This window comes from Chamaea fasciata, unplaced genomic scaffold, assembly GCF_029207755.1.
Source record: "Chamaea fasciata isolate MVZ Bird 193981 ecotype frontalis unplaced genomic scaffold, bChaFas1.0.hap1 SCAF_4, whole genome shotgun sequence".
NCBI classification, from domain to species: Eukaryota; Metazoa; Chordata; class Aves; order Passeriformes; family Sylviidae; genus Chamaea; species Chamaea fasciata.
Window position 1 is genome coordinate 22,359,418 of NW_027094089.1, and position 14,345 is coordinate 22,373,762.

Sequence of the window (14,345 nt, forward strand, 5' to 3'; positions counted from 1 at the left end):
TAGAACAAACCATTCTACATAAAATTGCAAAGTCCCAGGTTCACACTGCAACAAGTATCTTGTCAAAATTTCAGTGATGTTTTGCTCTTTCAATGCTCCTTGACACTTGACTGTTTCAGGGTGGCCACAGCAGCTCTCACTTTTCCATACTGCAACTTTCCCTGTTTCGCTCTCTCCATGTGCTGCAAGCAGCCCCTGCCACTCACTCCAAGTGACCCTTCCATCCACTTCTTCTCACCTCTCAGGTTTTTGGGTTCTCTTCTGGGCTTAAATCCTGTTGTCCCCTCCTCTGCTAGTCTTTAGTTGTCAATGGTGTCCTCATCAGGGTTATGAAGGGCTTGTGCTTGGGTGCCAGCAGGGGTGTTGCAGGGGGCACCTGCTCCTTGGATCATGGGAATGGAGTGCAGGCACCAGGCACTGGTCCTCTCTGTTCACAGCTCCAGCACTTACCTCTGTGCTGGCGATGTAAGACAAAACACTTATTTAAACAAAAACAAAACCCCAACACCCCCACTGTCCTCCTCTCCCCACTTTTCAAATAAAAAGAAAAGCCAAGTCCATGACCTTTACATGTTCCCAAAAAAAAAAAAAAAAGGAAGAAAAAGCAGCCCCAAACTCCCCCAGTCTCAAAGAACTGTTTGGTACTGAATCTCCTGGACACATTATTTCATCTGTGTTCTCTTTATGTACATTCCAGTAGTCCTTAACACATTCCCCACTTTGTACCAAGATGGCTGTGGATTTTAATGAGTTTTCTCTGTAATATTTTTCTGTGGGCAAGAGGTACCCAAGGAATGGAATTAGGGTAAATACACACAGATGCTTAACACTGATCCTCTTGAACCCTCTTACCCCTTTCATGTTGCTTTATTTTGGGAAATTCCCAGTGAAAGATGTTACAAAAGGTATTGTGAGTTAACCCCCTCTGCCTAATTTTTGTCAGGCAGCTTAGGTGCCCAAGTGAGAAACCAGTTTGCCAGATGCCTTTTCAGTATTTCATGGAGGGTACATCCTATCTAGGGGTAATCTGGCCTACCTAGGAGATGAGCGCCAGCTTTGTGTGTCATCACTAGTGTTAGAGGAAACCAGAGATGACCAGTCTCATGAAAGAGCCATCTCTGCTAAACAGGCTTGGATGAAAGCAAGGTAGAGGAGACCTGTTTTCCCATGCTTAGATTGGGAAGAGTCCTCATGGTCTTGTTTTTCACACACAGCGTTGGTTCTGCATTCTGGGCTGGCTGCTATAAACACTTGAATCCCTATAGAAACACACACACTCTTGACTCTCAGTGCCCTGCAGTTCAGAAAGCCTTTCCCTCCCTCCCCAAAACAACTTCTGCTGGGAATGACATGTTGACCTCATTTCTGAGGTGTTTCTGGCTTAAGTTTTTGCCTCTGAGCCTTGCCCTGGGATGAATGCTCCTCTTGTAACAGCCCTTGCTCTGTGCCTACACTGCACACACATATGCAACATATAGGCAGATGTTTCTTCCTCCACAGTTCCCCACAGTACAAAGGCTAGAGAGACTTAGTTGTGCTTCTTCTGATCTCAGTTCTGCCAGGTTTTCTTGGCAGAATATTTGCAGGCAGCTTCTCACAGAAGAAGATGTAGCCTAAGGAGAAACATGGATTTTGGCTTGTTCCCTGGCTCCAGGGGAAAGGCAGCACAGGTGCATGGGAAAATGCAAGGGCAAAGGCTCTAAGCTCATCAGAAAGTATTTAATGATCACCAAGTTTAATGAATAATTGCAAAGCTGATGACACCTGAGAAGACAAATGCTAATAGTGGTGTTATGAGTGTGCAATCTCTCAGGTAAGGTTCCTTGGGATGTCATCACCTGTCTGACGGGCAAAGGGAAGAGAAACGCCTTCATCTTTCAACAGCTGCACTCCCAATAACTGCCTGTACAAATACCAAAGCTGAAACAAACTGCATTTTTTTTCTGTCTGCTCTGTGTTTCTACTGCAGATTGTGCTGACTAGGAAATCAGAAACACATGGGAGTAGTTCACCCAGTTGGCTTCATTGCAGCTGTATCTGTTTTCCTACATGATTTAGAGTTACCTTGGCACACACAGTTTTAGTAGTCCTCCATGCGAGAGTTTTTCTGTGACTTGCAATCTGTGAAGAGGGAGAGTGACTGCAAGGATAAGATAATGATTTGTCTGAAATGGCTGGTTAGTTTCTGGAAATTATCTGAAAGTTTGGTTAGTAGGCAAGTTTTTACTGTCATCTGTGGTCATTAACGATAATATTAAACCCTAGTGGAAAACATGGTAAGTAACTATTCCTGGTATTTTACTTGGGAAGACACCTAATCCTAGACTTCTGCATAGAGAATAAGTCTGTAGTTAAGCCTCTGAAATGTAGAAGATTGAGAAGTCTCTAATGACTCAGTTTAGACTGACTGCACAAGGAGCCTGGGACAGTGTTCAGAGGAGCTGGCTCCTATTTGTTGTGAGTTACATTTACTTCTCTGTGGTCCAGGACTTCGCCCAGGTTGGGAATGTAATTTTTTTGCTGCCTGGAATCTGGAAAATCTTGTAGCTCCTTGACTGACGATTCTCGCTCACCTGGGCCCCTTCATCCCTCTGCCTTTTAGGTTCTCCTTTGGGGGTCACACTTCAGGTTATTGTGTGTCTTCTGGGCTTCTGCTTTTGCATCTCTTTATGCTTTCCCTAGGAACATTTTGTGTTTTGTTGTGGTACTAGATGGTAGTCATAAGCTGCTTTATTTTAAAATTCTTATTCTTTCTCTATGCTGTATCAGGAACTAGATGATCTAGAAACTTACTCTTGATTACACTTCCAGCAATTGCTTGGGAATCTGCACTCTTCTGCCCATCTTCTCTCTTAGGTGCTATTTCTTAAGGATCTTTACCAGAGAAGCATAGTTGCAGGGGGAAGAGTGAATGTTTGAGTCATTGTTTCTTCCTGGGATGAACTCTAACCTTTTCAGAAATATCTGCACTGTGTTTCCTGGACCTGCAGCTCTTCCATTTGAAATACTTGACTGTGTATCTGTCTTGTCTGAGGATCTTGTAAATAAATTTAACTGGCTGAATTGTCTTCCTTATACTACAATACTAAATTCTTTGATCAGAAGTTTTTAAATTATATTCAGTAGCTGGTAATTTTTGGAAGTTAAGTAAGTGTTGCATCTCCTAGCTATTGTATTAGGAGGTTTAAGTAGTAGTTTTTATACAAAAGTGTAATGGTAAAACATAAATATCAAAGCAGGTAAAATATAATTCAAAACGAAATCAAGGGATTTTCATAGCTATTGACAAAAAGTATCTTTTGACTTCTTAGTAGAGATATTCTCTAGATTGATGTGAGTTAACAAAAAGCTATTTTGTCTGTGCACCTTTCCCTGACAACAGTTTGTTTATAGATACTTTTAACTGTAATGCCTCTCATGCTGGTTTACTCATAGAAAAAAATTACCATAATTTGTTTTGCCCGTGCTTTCAGAGCTCCACTAGCCACTACTGAATACTACTCTACATTTGGTTGAAACAAAATTGAATACATTTGGTTTCAGTATTTCCTTTGAGGTAATTTGCTTTCCACAGACTCTATGCAGCCCTTCAAGGTTTGAACCTGAGCTCTTTCTGTGCAATCTAGCCACACCTTTCATTCTCCAAAGGGCCCGCAGATAGTAGCCTGCTTGTCTCACACGTTCATAAATTTATGCAGACTGGGCAGCTGCTACTTCATCCCTGAAAGTCCCTGCCCAAAGATGCCAGAGATACTGCTGCCCTTTCACTCTGTAAATCAGAACTGAAAGCTTCTTTCCCACAGGACTCTCATCTGTCAGCTGGCTGCTGCATGCTGAGCTATTCTATTGTGGATCATTTGGAAAGCATCTCTTGGCCCTGACCCTCAGAGGGACTGAGAGCCCTCCCTTGTCCATGAACTCCATTTGGGAGGGTGAAATGGTTTTGCAGGGTAGAACCTGTGCATGTCACAAGCTGAGATGTTCTATGCTGCAAGGGGTGGCAGGTTTCTCCCTGACCTGAAGAGGAGCAGGACTAAGTTGTTCTGTTGTATTTTACTTAAAAAACCAAAAGTCATTTGTGATCAGGATGTTTTTAGAAAAAGTATCTATTAAAGGAAAAAAGTATTCCATTGCCAGGCACAGGTGACAAGATAATGCAGTCCAGGAGTTTGATTAAAATAGCTTTTCTATTTTTAAGGCAATTCCTTTAAAAGAATGTTTGACTTTTGTGTAGGTGATAAAATCCTGAAAACCTCTCAGGATAGCACTTGGGTTTTGTTTTCCTTATGATAGGACCGTAACTATCATGCTTATAGCTTTCAAAGCATTGCTCCTCTGAAATAAACTTGCTGGATTAAATACATTCATTTGGATGAGACATTTTTGGAGCACATAAGTTTTACTCATTAAATAGAAAACCTGATGCAAACTGACCTTTAACTCTCAATTGATTCCAAGCTGTTAGAAGTTCAACAGTTACGTTTCCAGTGACAATGTGAATTGCTGAATGTTCTGAACTTAAGTCCCAGAATAATGCACATGCTCACACACAAGTCCCCCAGCCCTAAAATACACAGGAGTGCGTATAGTAGCCTGGTAATGCCACAGGAGTTGCAGGATGGATTTTGTTGAGAGGTGTAGTTCCCAATCCAGTGAGCTTGTTTATTCCATCTGCAGCAAGTCAAAACAGTTTTGGTAACACTGTCAGCATGCCACTGCTGCTGTTAACAGCAGGAATAAACACCAGCTGAAGGGCATGAGAGAGGCTGCCATGCCCCACTGCTATGGGAGGCAGGACTCTCTGTTCCTATGCAGAATGAGCACTGGGGTTCTCATCCTCGGCCAGGTTTCTTGTATTAAACGAAGGCAGGAAGGAGGTCAGCTAGACAATATAGCTGCTGTTAGGATATTGTCTACTTTTATGCATTTAACATAACAATATTTCTTGTGTGTTTGAGGAGACAATCCATTCATTTTTAGGTGTTACCAGTCAGACCTTGAATACTTGCCCTGGAAGGTATGCTAGAGAAACTGGAGTTCTTGATTATTGGCTGTGGTCATTAGCCCTCAGTTCATACCAAGCTTTCTTGCCAGAAAAGCTCTGTTTCAAAAATGCATTAGCTTAGATTCTTTTTTGAGCAGAAATCCTAGCTTCTGGTGGGTTTGAAATATTATACCACCAGCAACCATAATATCCTAATAATTTTACATTGTGATGAAAAATTCTTGAAGGAAAGGAGAAATTAAAAGTAAGAAGAAGCTCCATTCAGGTATGAACAGTATTCACATCTGCATTTTGATCAGCTCCACATACAGAAAGAACCCTTCTGTAGACAACCAGTGACATGCATTGACTCTACATGCTGAAAACAGCTGCTTTCTGCACACAGGGAATAATTATTTGATACAAGTTACTGACCTTTTTCTTTTCAAGTTTACCAGAGGTACAGTCATCACTCACTATATAGGATGTTGAATTACTGTGACCAGATTTTCAGTCTGGTATCATCATTTATGCCATATAAAATTTTGAGTTAGTTTTGTAGTGAGAAATTTCCACTTTCATTTGCAACTGTCTTGGAACAAATTCTTATCTGCATATGAAGCTTGATGTGCTTAGACATGAGGCTGCCTTGCAGACAGAGACTTTTGTGCTTGGTTTCCTACCCATGGTAGGTGAAACTGGTGCTTGAAAATTTGGCTCTTAATCAAATGCAAGTGCAACTTCAATTTTGTCTCTTCAAACTATCCCATTGTGTGTGCATGATTTTTTTTTTTTTTTTTTTTTTTACTTTCATATGCTAAAAGCCCCAAAAAGTAAGCTGAGTTTTGCAACATGGCACAGATGCTGCAGGTGAATACAAAAGGAGAGGACAAACAAGAGGAGAGAGCAGTACAATAGCTGTAAGTACCATCGTCATTCTGTTTCAATCCCCTTGGCATGAGTAAGGCCAGACCTGGAGTGGCTTGTCTGTGAGGGGGAGAAGGGTAATGGCTGAGAAGGGGCACATGGGCGATATAGCTGGAATGGGTGTGAGGTGAGACTAGAGCACAGGGCCAAGCTGGATTGGGCAGGGGATTTCCAGCCTAGCCACAGCAATATCAGTGCGGCTTGTGGATCCTTTCTAATACAGTTTTTAATATTTGTGGTTTTGCTCTCGAGTCAATGACTTTGGAGGGAAAAGTAAAAACTACACTTGAATGTTTCCTACTAGACCCTGGGATATGTCGTCTCCATACTGCGGGAGTAAGGGGTGGTGCTGTGGACAGCCTGTAGAACATTTATTTCTTCCCTCTCTTATGTGCCCAACCTTAGTGCTGAAAACCTAGCTAGAGCAGAAACTAGCCCAGGATAGTTCCTGAAGAGGAAGATGGGCAAGGCAGGACTGCTCAAGTGAGCAGGCAGTGTGGTTTTCACCACCCTGGAGGCTGTGAAACGGAGCTCTGTGAGGTGAGTGATCCCGGACAAGGTTGCAACATCGCTGTGCTAGAGGATATTAATCTAAATTCTGCTTTGCCTTCATGTAAACTATTCCCCTCTGGAGCAGCTTGCACTGCTGCAGCTACACATTTTGTTTCACAGACCCCAGACTGTCAAGTAACCTCACACAAGCATGCGTTGAGCTCATCTGATTGAGCTACATGTGTTTACTTTGTTATAGGTCAACCACTTGAGCCTACCCTCAAGATGAACTTAATGTTTGCAGAGGAAGGGCAGCAGCTATGTAATACTGGAACAGGCAGAAACAGAACCATAGCTTTGAACAATGGGAAAAATGCTGTGCAGCTTAACTAAGTATTTTGTTGCATGTGAGGATATACACCTATAGAAAAAGTTACCACACTCTTCTGTGATGTTTGACCAGGATATGGAAAACTGGCAGGTAAAGTAGAAATTTCTCAGTGCCAAGTGTAAAACTTGAAACAAGATATCTATTAGGAGTCATGAATCTGATGAATATTTAAAAAATGGAGCAAAGCAAAAAAAAAACATTATTCTTCTCCTATTGGATATGGCCAAGCTTTCCACGTGGTTTACTGCTTTACCTGCAGGGGCTGATTGTGACCATGAGCCAGGGACTAAATGATGGCGAACTTTTCTTGGCAATAAACCTTACTAAAAATAAAAATAAAATTTATTATGCATCTAAATTAAATTCAGGGTAACTGTAAGACTGCTTTGTTGTTTGTTTTTAATGTCTGAAGAACAGTAGCTAGAGCTCTGGTATGACTTAAAATGTTGTACACAAAAAACCTTAATGAAACTCTGGTCTTAATAACACAGATCCATTTGTTCTAAAATGTTGCTGTTTTGAATTGGGAAGAAAGTGTCTGTTTAATTAAGCCTTTCTGCTCATTTTCATCTCATGAGACTCTAAAAGGAAGAGCCAAAATGAGCCATTATATTGACTAGTTTTCTTGTAATTAAAATCACAGAACTTACTAGTGCAAACAAACGTTTAAGCTCTTTCTATAAAAACTAGTGCAAGGATAAACACTGCTCTCTCTGGTGAGACCAGAACATAGCTTTTATTATTTGCATCCTAGCTTTACAAGTAAGAAAGTGAGGACTTCAAAAACAAGCTCTAAAGTCTGAAAAGAGCTCATTCAAGCAGTCCTAACAAACCAGTATAGATGAAAAATTCCACTCATCCGAGGCCTTGGGCTATCTTTGAATGAAAAAAAAAATCAAGTGTAAGATGTTAGGAACATACCTCTTTGTACTTTCAGCACAGCTGCTTCATGGACTTTTTACCCTTCATTAGTCCCTAGCATTTTAAAATAATTTGGTAGGTGACTTGGCACAGTGTTCTCCCATCTCCATGCAATCCTAGTTCCTTTTGTCAAGTGGCTGGAGCAGTGTGATGAACTTCCAGAGTTGTGGTGAGGGTACGGGGTGCTCCCTGTGCAGCTCCTGCTGGATTTGGCAGAGGGCAGCTCTTCCTGTGATGGATGTGGGAAAGCAGCCCTGATGCTCCTGTTCTGAAATGCTGCAGGGATAAGGCTGGCATTGTGTGTTGCTTGCTGGATAGTGGAGTGCAGCCTATGTGTAACTTTTCGTCAACACAGGCATGCACAGATAATAGACTGTTTCAGCTGCCTCTGGGAACTTCTGTTAGAATCTGCCAGAAGATTCTTTCTGTGGTTTAAACTCTGACATATGAGGAACGCCAATACTTTATATAGACAAAATGTCAGTTATGTGCCCTCAGGCAGCAAGCTAAAAATGATATTACCCTGTTGATGGATCATGGTTTAGATAGTTTCAGCTACAGTAAGTTTCTTGATTTAAACTCTGAAGATGGGTGTGCCAGTCAGCTAAAATAAAAATTGCAGGGTGTCATTGGTTTTACCCTGATTTAAAAGTGCTTTGAATAAATCAGCAGGGAGAAAAACAATTTTCTTACAAAGACTATCACCCAGTGCAACAGTAATGGGCAGCCACCATGCCTTACAGAATGCAATAGGATGAATGAGCTGCTACCCAAACTCTGCTGACCTACAGTGGTGCTCCAGTGGCTTCAGTGGCATTCAATTGTGCAGTGTTAGAGTCTTCTATGGATAGTGACCCCACAGTGTGAAAGCCCTTGATGTCCATGGCCAGCACTGCAGGAAAATTGCTGCTGCCCTGAGGGAAATTGTGTGTGATGAGAAACCACAAGGCAAGGCTGGTGATGCACACCCTGGTGCCACTGCCAGAGTAGCATGCCCTGAGACAGGCAGAGTCAACAGAGGACAAAAGTCTCAATAGCAGAAGCCAAACAACTACATGCAGCTCATCCAGAAGATGAAATCAATGTGCTGCAGAGAATTGCTGACAATAAACAGCAAAAGAAATGCTACATGTAAAATGCCCAGTTTTTATTTACAGCAAAGCCAGTTTATATCCCTTGGGATATAAACACCCCTTAGGTGTTCGCAAGTGATCCTCAAAGAAGAGGATTCTGCAAAACTTACAGCCAGTGTATAGCTGTTACAAAAGAGATATGGAGCCCAAACCAGTAGTAGCCTGCTGATTTTTGAATTATAAAAAAATTATTAGCAACACTTTAATAGCAGTTTTAACTTACAGATTGAAATTTAGGCTGGAGGTTTAAATTTCTTCAGTCAATAGAAGTTTCCTGGGAGAGACAGTTGATGTTCCACAGCTGGAAAAGACCATAAAGTGCCAGCCTCTGTGAAAAACCCTGTCCCCAGTTTTAGTCAAGCTATTAGCATCCAGGGTTGCCTGATTTTTGAATTCTAATGTGACTGAAGAAATAGAAACCGTGGGCCAGATTTTGATCTTACTCATACCAATGTAAATCCAGGCAAATTCTCCTCAAATCAGTGGAGTTATTCCAGGCTTACATAAGCTTAGCCAGTATCTGAATCTGATCCTTTTATTTTTGGACTACTGGAATTCCCAAAGTAAATAATGTGGACAATTGTTCAAATTCCTGTTATGGAATGAAGAAGTTTTCTAGTAATAACCACATCAGCCAGATCAGGAAGAAAAAGAAGAGACAGATGTTAGATAATGAACACGGCTAATGAAAAAAATGAGCTGGGAGGAAAAAAGACAATTCCATGAAAATCTACAGTGACATAAGCAAATTCTTTAAGATTGCAGCCAAGAGTAGCTTGGGAAGCAAAGACAGACACAAGACCTGTATGAGCTGAAAAAGTAATTTTCTCATGGTATCCGTGTCTGGGCATCCAGTGCTTGCACGTGTGGCACTCTTGAAGATTTTTTTATCTCATCTGCTCTAGCTGCTGGCTGTTGTGTCAGATCATAGGACTGGATGAATACAAAGAACTGCCAGGGTCTGCATCCTTCCTTCCTTATATCTAAACACAAAGAAGTATAAGGCTTTCTCCCTGCATAAGCAGTGTAAGTCACCTCAGTTACTGGGAAGTCGCTGGTAACTGCAGTTCTGTCCCTGAACTCTTAACTGTGGAATTAGAGCAGATGTAATTCTTTGATAATTATTGAAAAAGCCATGGATGGTTTTTTTGTCTTCTGCAGATCAGCGTGAAATTATCTGTCTGCTTCTCTTCCCCCTAAAAATAACGTTTCTAAAGTTTGCTACTCATCTGTGAATCAAGAAAATTATAAAAATATGCAGAACTGTATGTTCTAATATATGCTGAGTACAAGACCTAAAATTATATCTTCCAATAGTGAGTTATATTTTGTTATATCTGTGGTAGTGTAGGATGTATTTGCATAACATTTTTCTTTTCATTTATGCAGAAGGATATAAGTAAAGCAGTGTTTCTCATGCTACAAAGCCTTATCCTTCTTGCAAGGGTAAGCAAGAGCCCCTCCCTGGCTTACTGAGACGGTGGCTGGGTGTCTTCTCTCCCTTACAAAATAAAGAGGGTAAAACAGAAATTGGCAGAGTAGATGGCTTCAGCCTGTGGAATCAATGCTGCTGGCTTTCCTGTGAAGTCCTGTCCCAGGAACTCCTCCATAGCAGAGTGCTTTGCCTCTGCCTGCATCTGCTTTGGGGAGGTTGTAAGTGAGCATTCATTGATGTGGTGTAATTTCATTGATGCTTTTCCAGATCCTGTTACCACAGAAAATCATTATTTTCTGAATCACTTCCTGCTGTATGCAAAACTCAACTGAATGGAACAAGAGCTGGAGAAAGAGGACATGAGTGACTGTACTTTTAATTGTGATTTCACTTTTATGAAATAATCAGCATACAGTAATAAAGTTCCAGGCCTGCTAAAAAATCCCTCTAAAGATCGTGTTTGCCCATTGAAGTGTGTGCGTGTGGAGAGCACCTCACTTGAAGTGAGCAAATCTTGCTGAATCTTTACAGCTTGCCACTTTACAACAAGATGGAGAAAGAGGTCCCAGTCACCAGTGACTCAGAACACTGTCTAGCCTTGAGAAAGACAAATTTGCACTCTGATTTGTCAAGTGATAGAAAATATGATTGTAGCTGGCTATGGTGGACTGATGCAGAGCCCCACTGCTACGGAGATGATCATAACGATTATGTGCACCTTTTAATGGAGCCATAGGTGGCTGAGGAACCAGCCAACCAATTTTAGCATCTGTTTTCCACTTGCTACTTATTTTTGCCAAACTATTTTCCTGTGAAGCAGCCCCAAAGTGAATGATTGCTGTTATTTCTGAAAGTCAGGCAGCCATACCATGTAAAAAAATACACAGGGTAACAAAACTTTTTTCATGGCCTGAAGGCAAACAGTCTTCACATGGCAATCATGGCCAGAAATTTTTTAAGTAGCCCCTGGGAAAGGATATGAATCAGAGTTTGGATGACTTTTGGGGTGGTGCATGAGCGGGACAGGATATACGTAGTCCTTTCTACGCAGAAGAACAGTTGTGGCTGGGAGGGTAATAATCATTTCCTTGAAGTAATCTAGGGGCTGTACAGGAAAGGGCAAAAGTGGACAGGCTGAGAGGGTCTTTAGCCAACACCAAAGGCATATAAAAAAGATGGACTTTTTATCAGGGCCTGAAGTGACAGCACAAGGTCTGATGGTTTTAAATGGAAAGAGGGTGGATTTAGACACATGGACACATGGAAGAAAATTTTTTGCAGTGAGGATGGTGAGACACTGGCTCTGTTTGCCCAGAGAAAGTGGATGTATGTATGTGGTTGCCCAGAGAATTGCGGATTATGGATTTTTAGAAATTCTGCCAGGTGTTATTAATAGCAAAGATATGCTCTGATCACCTGTTTGAGAGGGGAGGGTTCAGAAATGGCTTCAAAAATTCCTTTCTATTGGTTTGACTGTGTTTATTGTAATCGTGTGTACTATTTTAGGGTAACTTTTAGCTCAGCAGTTTATAGGAAACTGCCTCGATTGTACAATTCTTATCCAAATCCAAGGCATATTTCACACGTCCAGGAGCCTGCAGCAGAGATACTATAGAGAGGACAGCTGAGGGCAAAGACTAGACTGAAGGCCTGATATTTAGGACAATATATTTATTTTCTTGGGAAGGCAAATAAAGCTAACTGGTTTGATGCTGCCCTGTGCCTACAAATTTCTGCATAAACCTTGCATGGAGAGCAAGGTTAATCTCTATTTTCTACAGGCTAAGTTTCAGATGGAAATTTTCTTGTTCCATTTTGTTACAAGTTCCAGAGAAATTAAGCTATTTTATACATGTATGTATAAACAGACACACACACATACATATATATATATATATACATGTACATCTGGGAGAGCAAACTGCTAAACATTTCTCTTGAAGATTGACTTGTTGGAGTCTATAATTTCTGTGGGGAGGCAGAAGGAAACAGATTAGTCTTCATCCAACAGAAATGTAGGGAGGAAGCCTTTGCTAGCCTGAAGATTGTGATCTAGACATAAACAGTAATTTGCTTCAGCACTAAAATGTATATCCAACTGAAATTTGATTTTATTGCTGCAGGCAAAATTTGCTTATGTGATTTGTAACTACCTACATAACTACCTCTTTTAACTTCCTGTTTAAGGATTTATGAAGATTTATTTCCTGTCCTCTCAGTTTGACATTCTAACCAAAATAACCATTTAATTCCAATGTTTCTGCTAATTTGTCTATTTGCTGTGGTTTTAACCTTAGTTTGACTGGGTTTTAGGGCTTATTTGGATTGATATTAATAACTATTTAGTCTTAGTGGCACTGAAACTCAGAGATCACTGGGAATTACTTCCCCTTCAAATCTGAAGTATAGGATAATCAGCCTGATTAAAATTGTTAAAGGTAATGGAAATAACACTGTCAGGGAATAGGGTTTAAAAGACTCTTAGGCTTAACCAAACAAAAAATTTTAAGCCTGTTCCAACCCATGTTTGCATATGAAATAAAAGAAATAAAACTCGAAGCCCTCTAAATTCTTAGAACCCAATCTGAAATTAGGAATTGCACTTCTTTTGTGATATTAAGAACAGAGGTCTACCTTCTTGGGAGCATACTGAATGTCCTTTCACTTTTGAAAGGACACATCTTTTCCTTGCTAAGTAAGGGTGGATGTACATGAGGGACCATTTTATTTAATCTAGGGTGGAAACTGTAATTCCTTACTAGTTCCTATTAGTACAGGCTGCACCAGGGAGATGATGCATTTGGTCTTTTCCCAAAGGCCGCTGTATTTTCAGCTATCCCGGATGCTGCCAGTACAGCTGTGTTCTCTCCATATCTTCACCTTCTCCACAGTCTGGGCTTGGACTTGACCTTTGCCTCCTGTGGTTCTGAGACAGCTTATGATTAGGTGAACTCTGTTCCATCTTTTGTTACCAGATGAGTTTCATAATTTTTCTGAACTCAGATTCTATTATGTTTTAATTATTCTTTGGTTGAGGAGACACTCTCCCTGTAAAATATCTTATTTTAGCAAGGAGATGTATTTTTTAAGGTGTGGATATTTCTTTGTGTTTAATTATGGGGAGAATAAGACCCAAGAAAGAGCCATATATGTGGAGTAGGGAGTATTGAGGTACCCAGTATTTTACTCCTGGTCTTTGAGGAAATTTTTTCTTCCTACCCTTAACTCATCACAGCCTTTTGTATTTCCTGGACTTAGGCAAAAATAATGCCTCAAAGACACTGGTCAAAACCTTGGGGCTGATTTGAGCCAATTAAACACAGATAGAACTAATATCCTCCACATGTAGTGTGCTACTTTGGGTTTTGGACTGTTTGTCACTAAAAAGCTGAAGTTTTCATCTGAAATTAAGGGAAGGTTCTTGCACCTAACCCAGGATACAGAAAGGATTATTACTGAACACTGTTTTCAGAGCACATGGTGAATCCAGCACAGCAGAGGCAGCTGATTGGAAATCTTTAAGCAAAGATGATAATTACATGTCTGCAGATGACTCAGGATGCATAAAACTACCTTCCAGCATTTTTACCTAGTTATTACAGTTCTTCACTTTTAAGCCAGTGTTGTCCAAGCACTAGACAGCTATGGTGACAGTAGGTGGTCATATTTAGTGTTGATACTTGGTGCCTTCTTTTACCCAGTGTTAGACTCCAGCTTCTGTACTGAGTATATTATCCAATGCAGTATAATATGAAGATGTAGGGAAAATAGAGAAAATACTGATCCAAGGCTGGTGTTAAAGGAGCATGCTGTTTGCTATTATTATTTAGTTCACTGAGGACTAAATTCACTGAGGACTAAACTGAGAACTGTTTTTTAGTTCACTTGGGGTTTTCACCAGTAGTACAGGGAAAATATAGCAAGAAGTTATTGTCAGTGAGAACACAATAATGTGTCAGCTGCTGCAGGGACATAGAAAAGGAGAGCAGTAGGGTGAGAAGGATGGATATCATTTCCTCTCCACCATCCCTGTAGAGGTAGCTTTAGCTTTATGTCTTCCTT

At 40.7% G+C, this 14,345-nt stretch overlaps 1 long non-coding RNA gene across 1 annotated transcript; it reads left to right on the plus strand.

Moving 5' to 3' along the window:
- Positions 1–2,113: 2,113 nt before the first annotated feature.
- On the plus strand, positions 2,114–7,388 carry LOC136288838 (uncharacterized). The gene is made up of 4 exons (XR_010720596.1): positions 2,114–2,276; positions 5,809–5,904; positions 6,317–6,451; positions 6,663–7,388. It is a non-coding gene; the product is annotated as an uncharacterized lncRNA (long non-coding RNA).
- Positions 7,389–14,345: the final 6,957 nt, after the last annotated feature.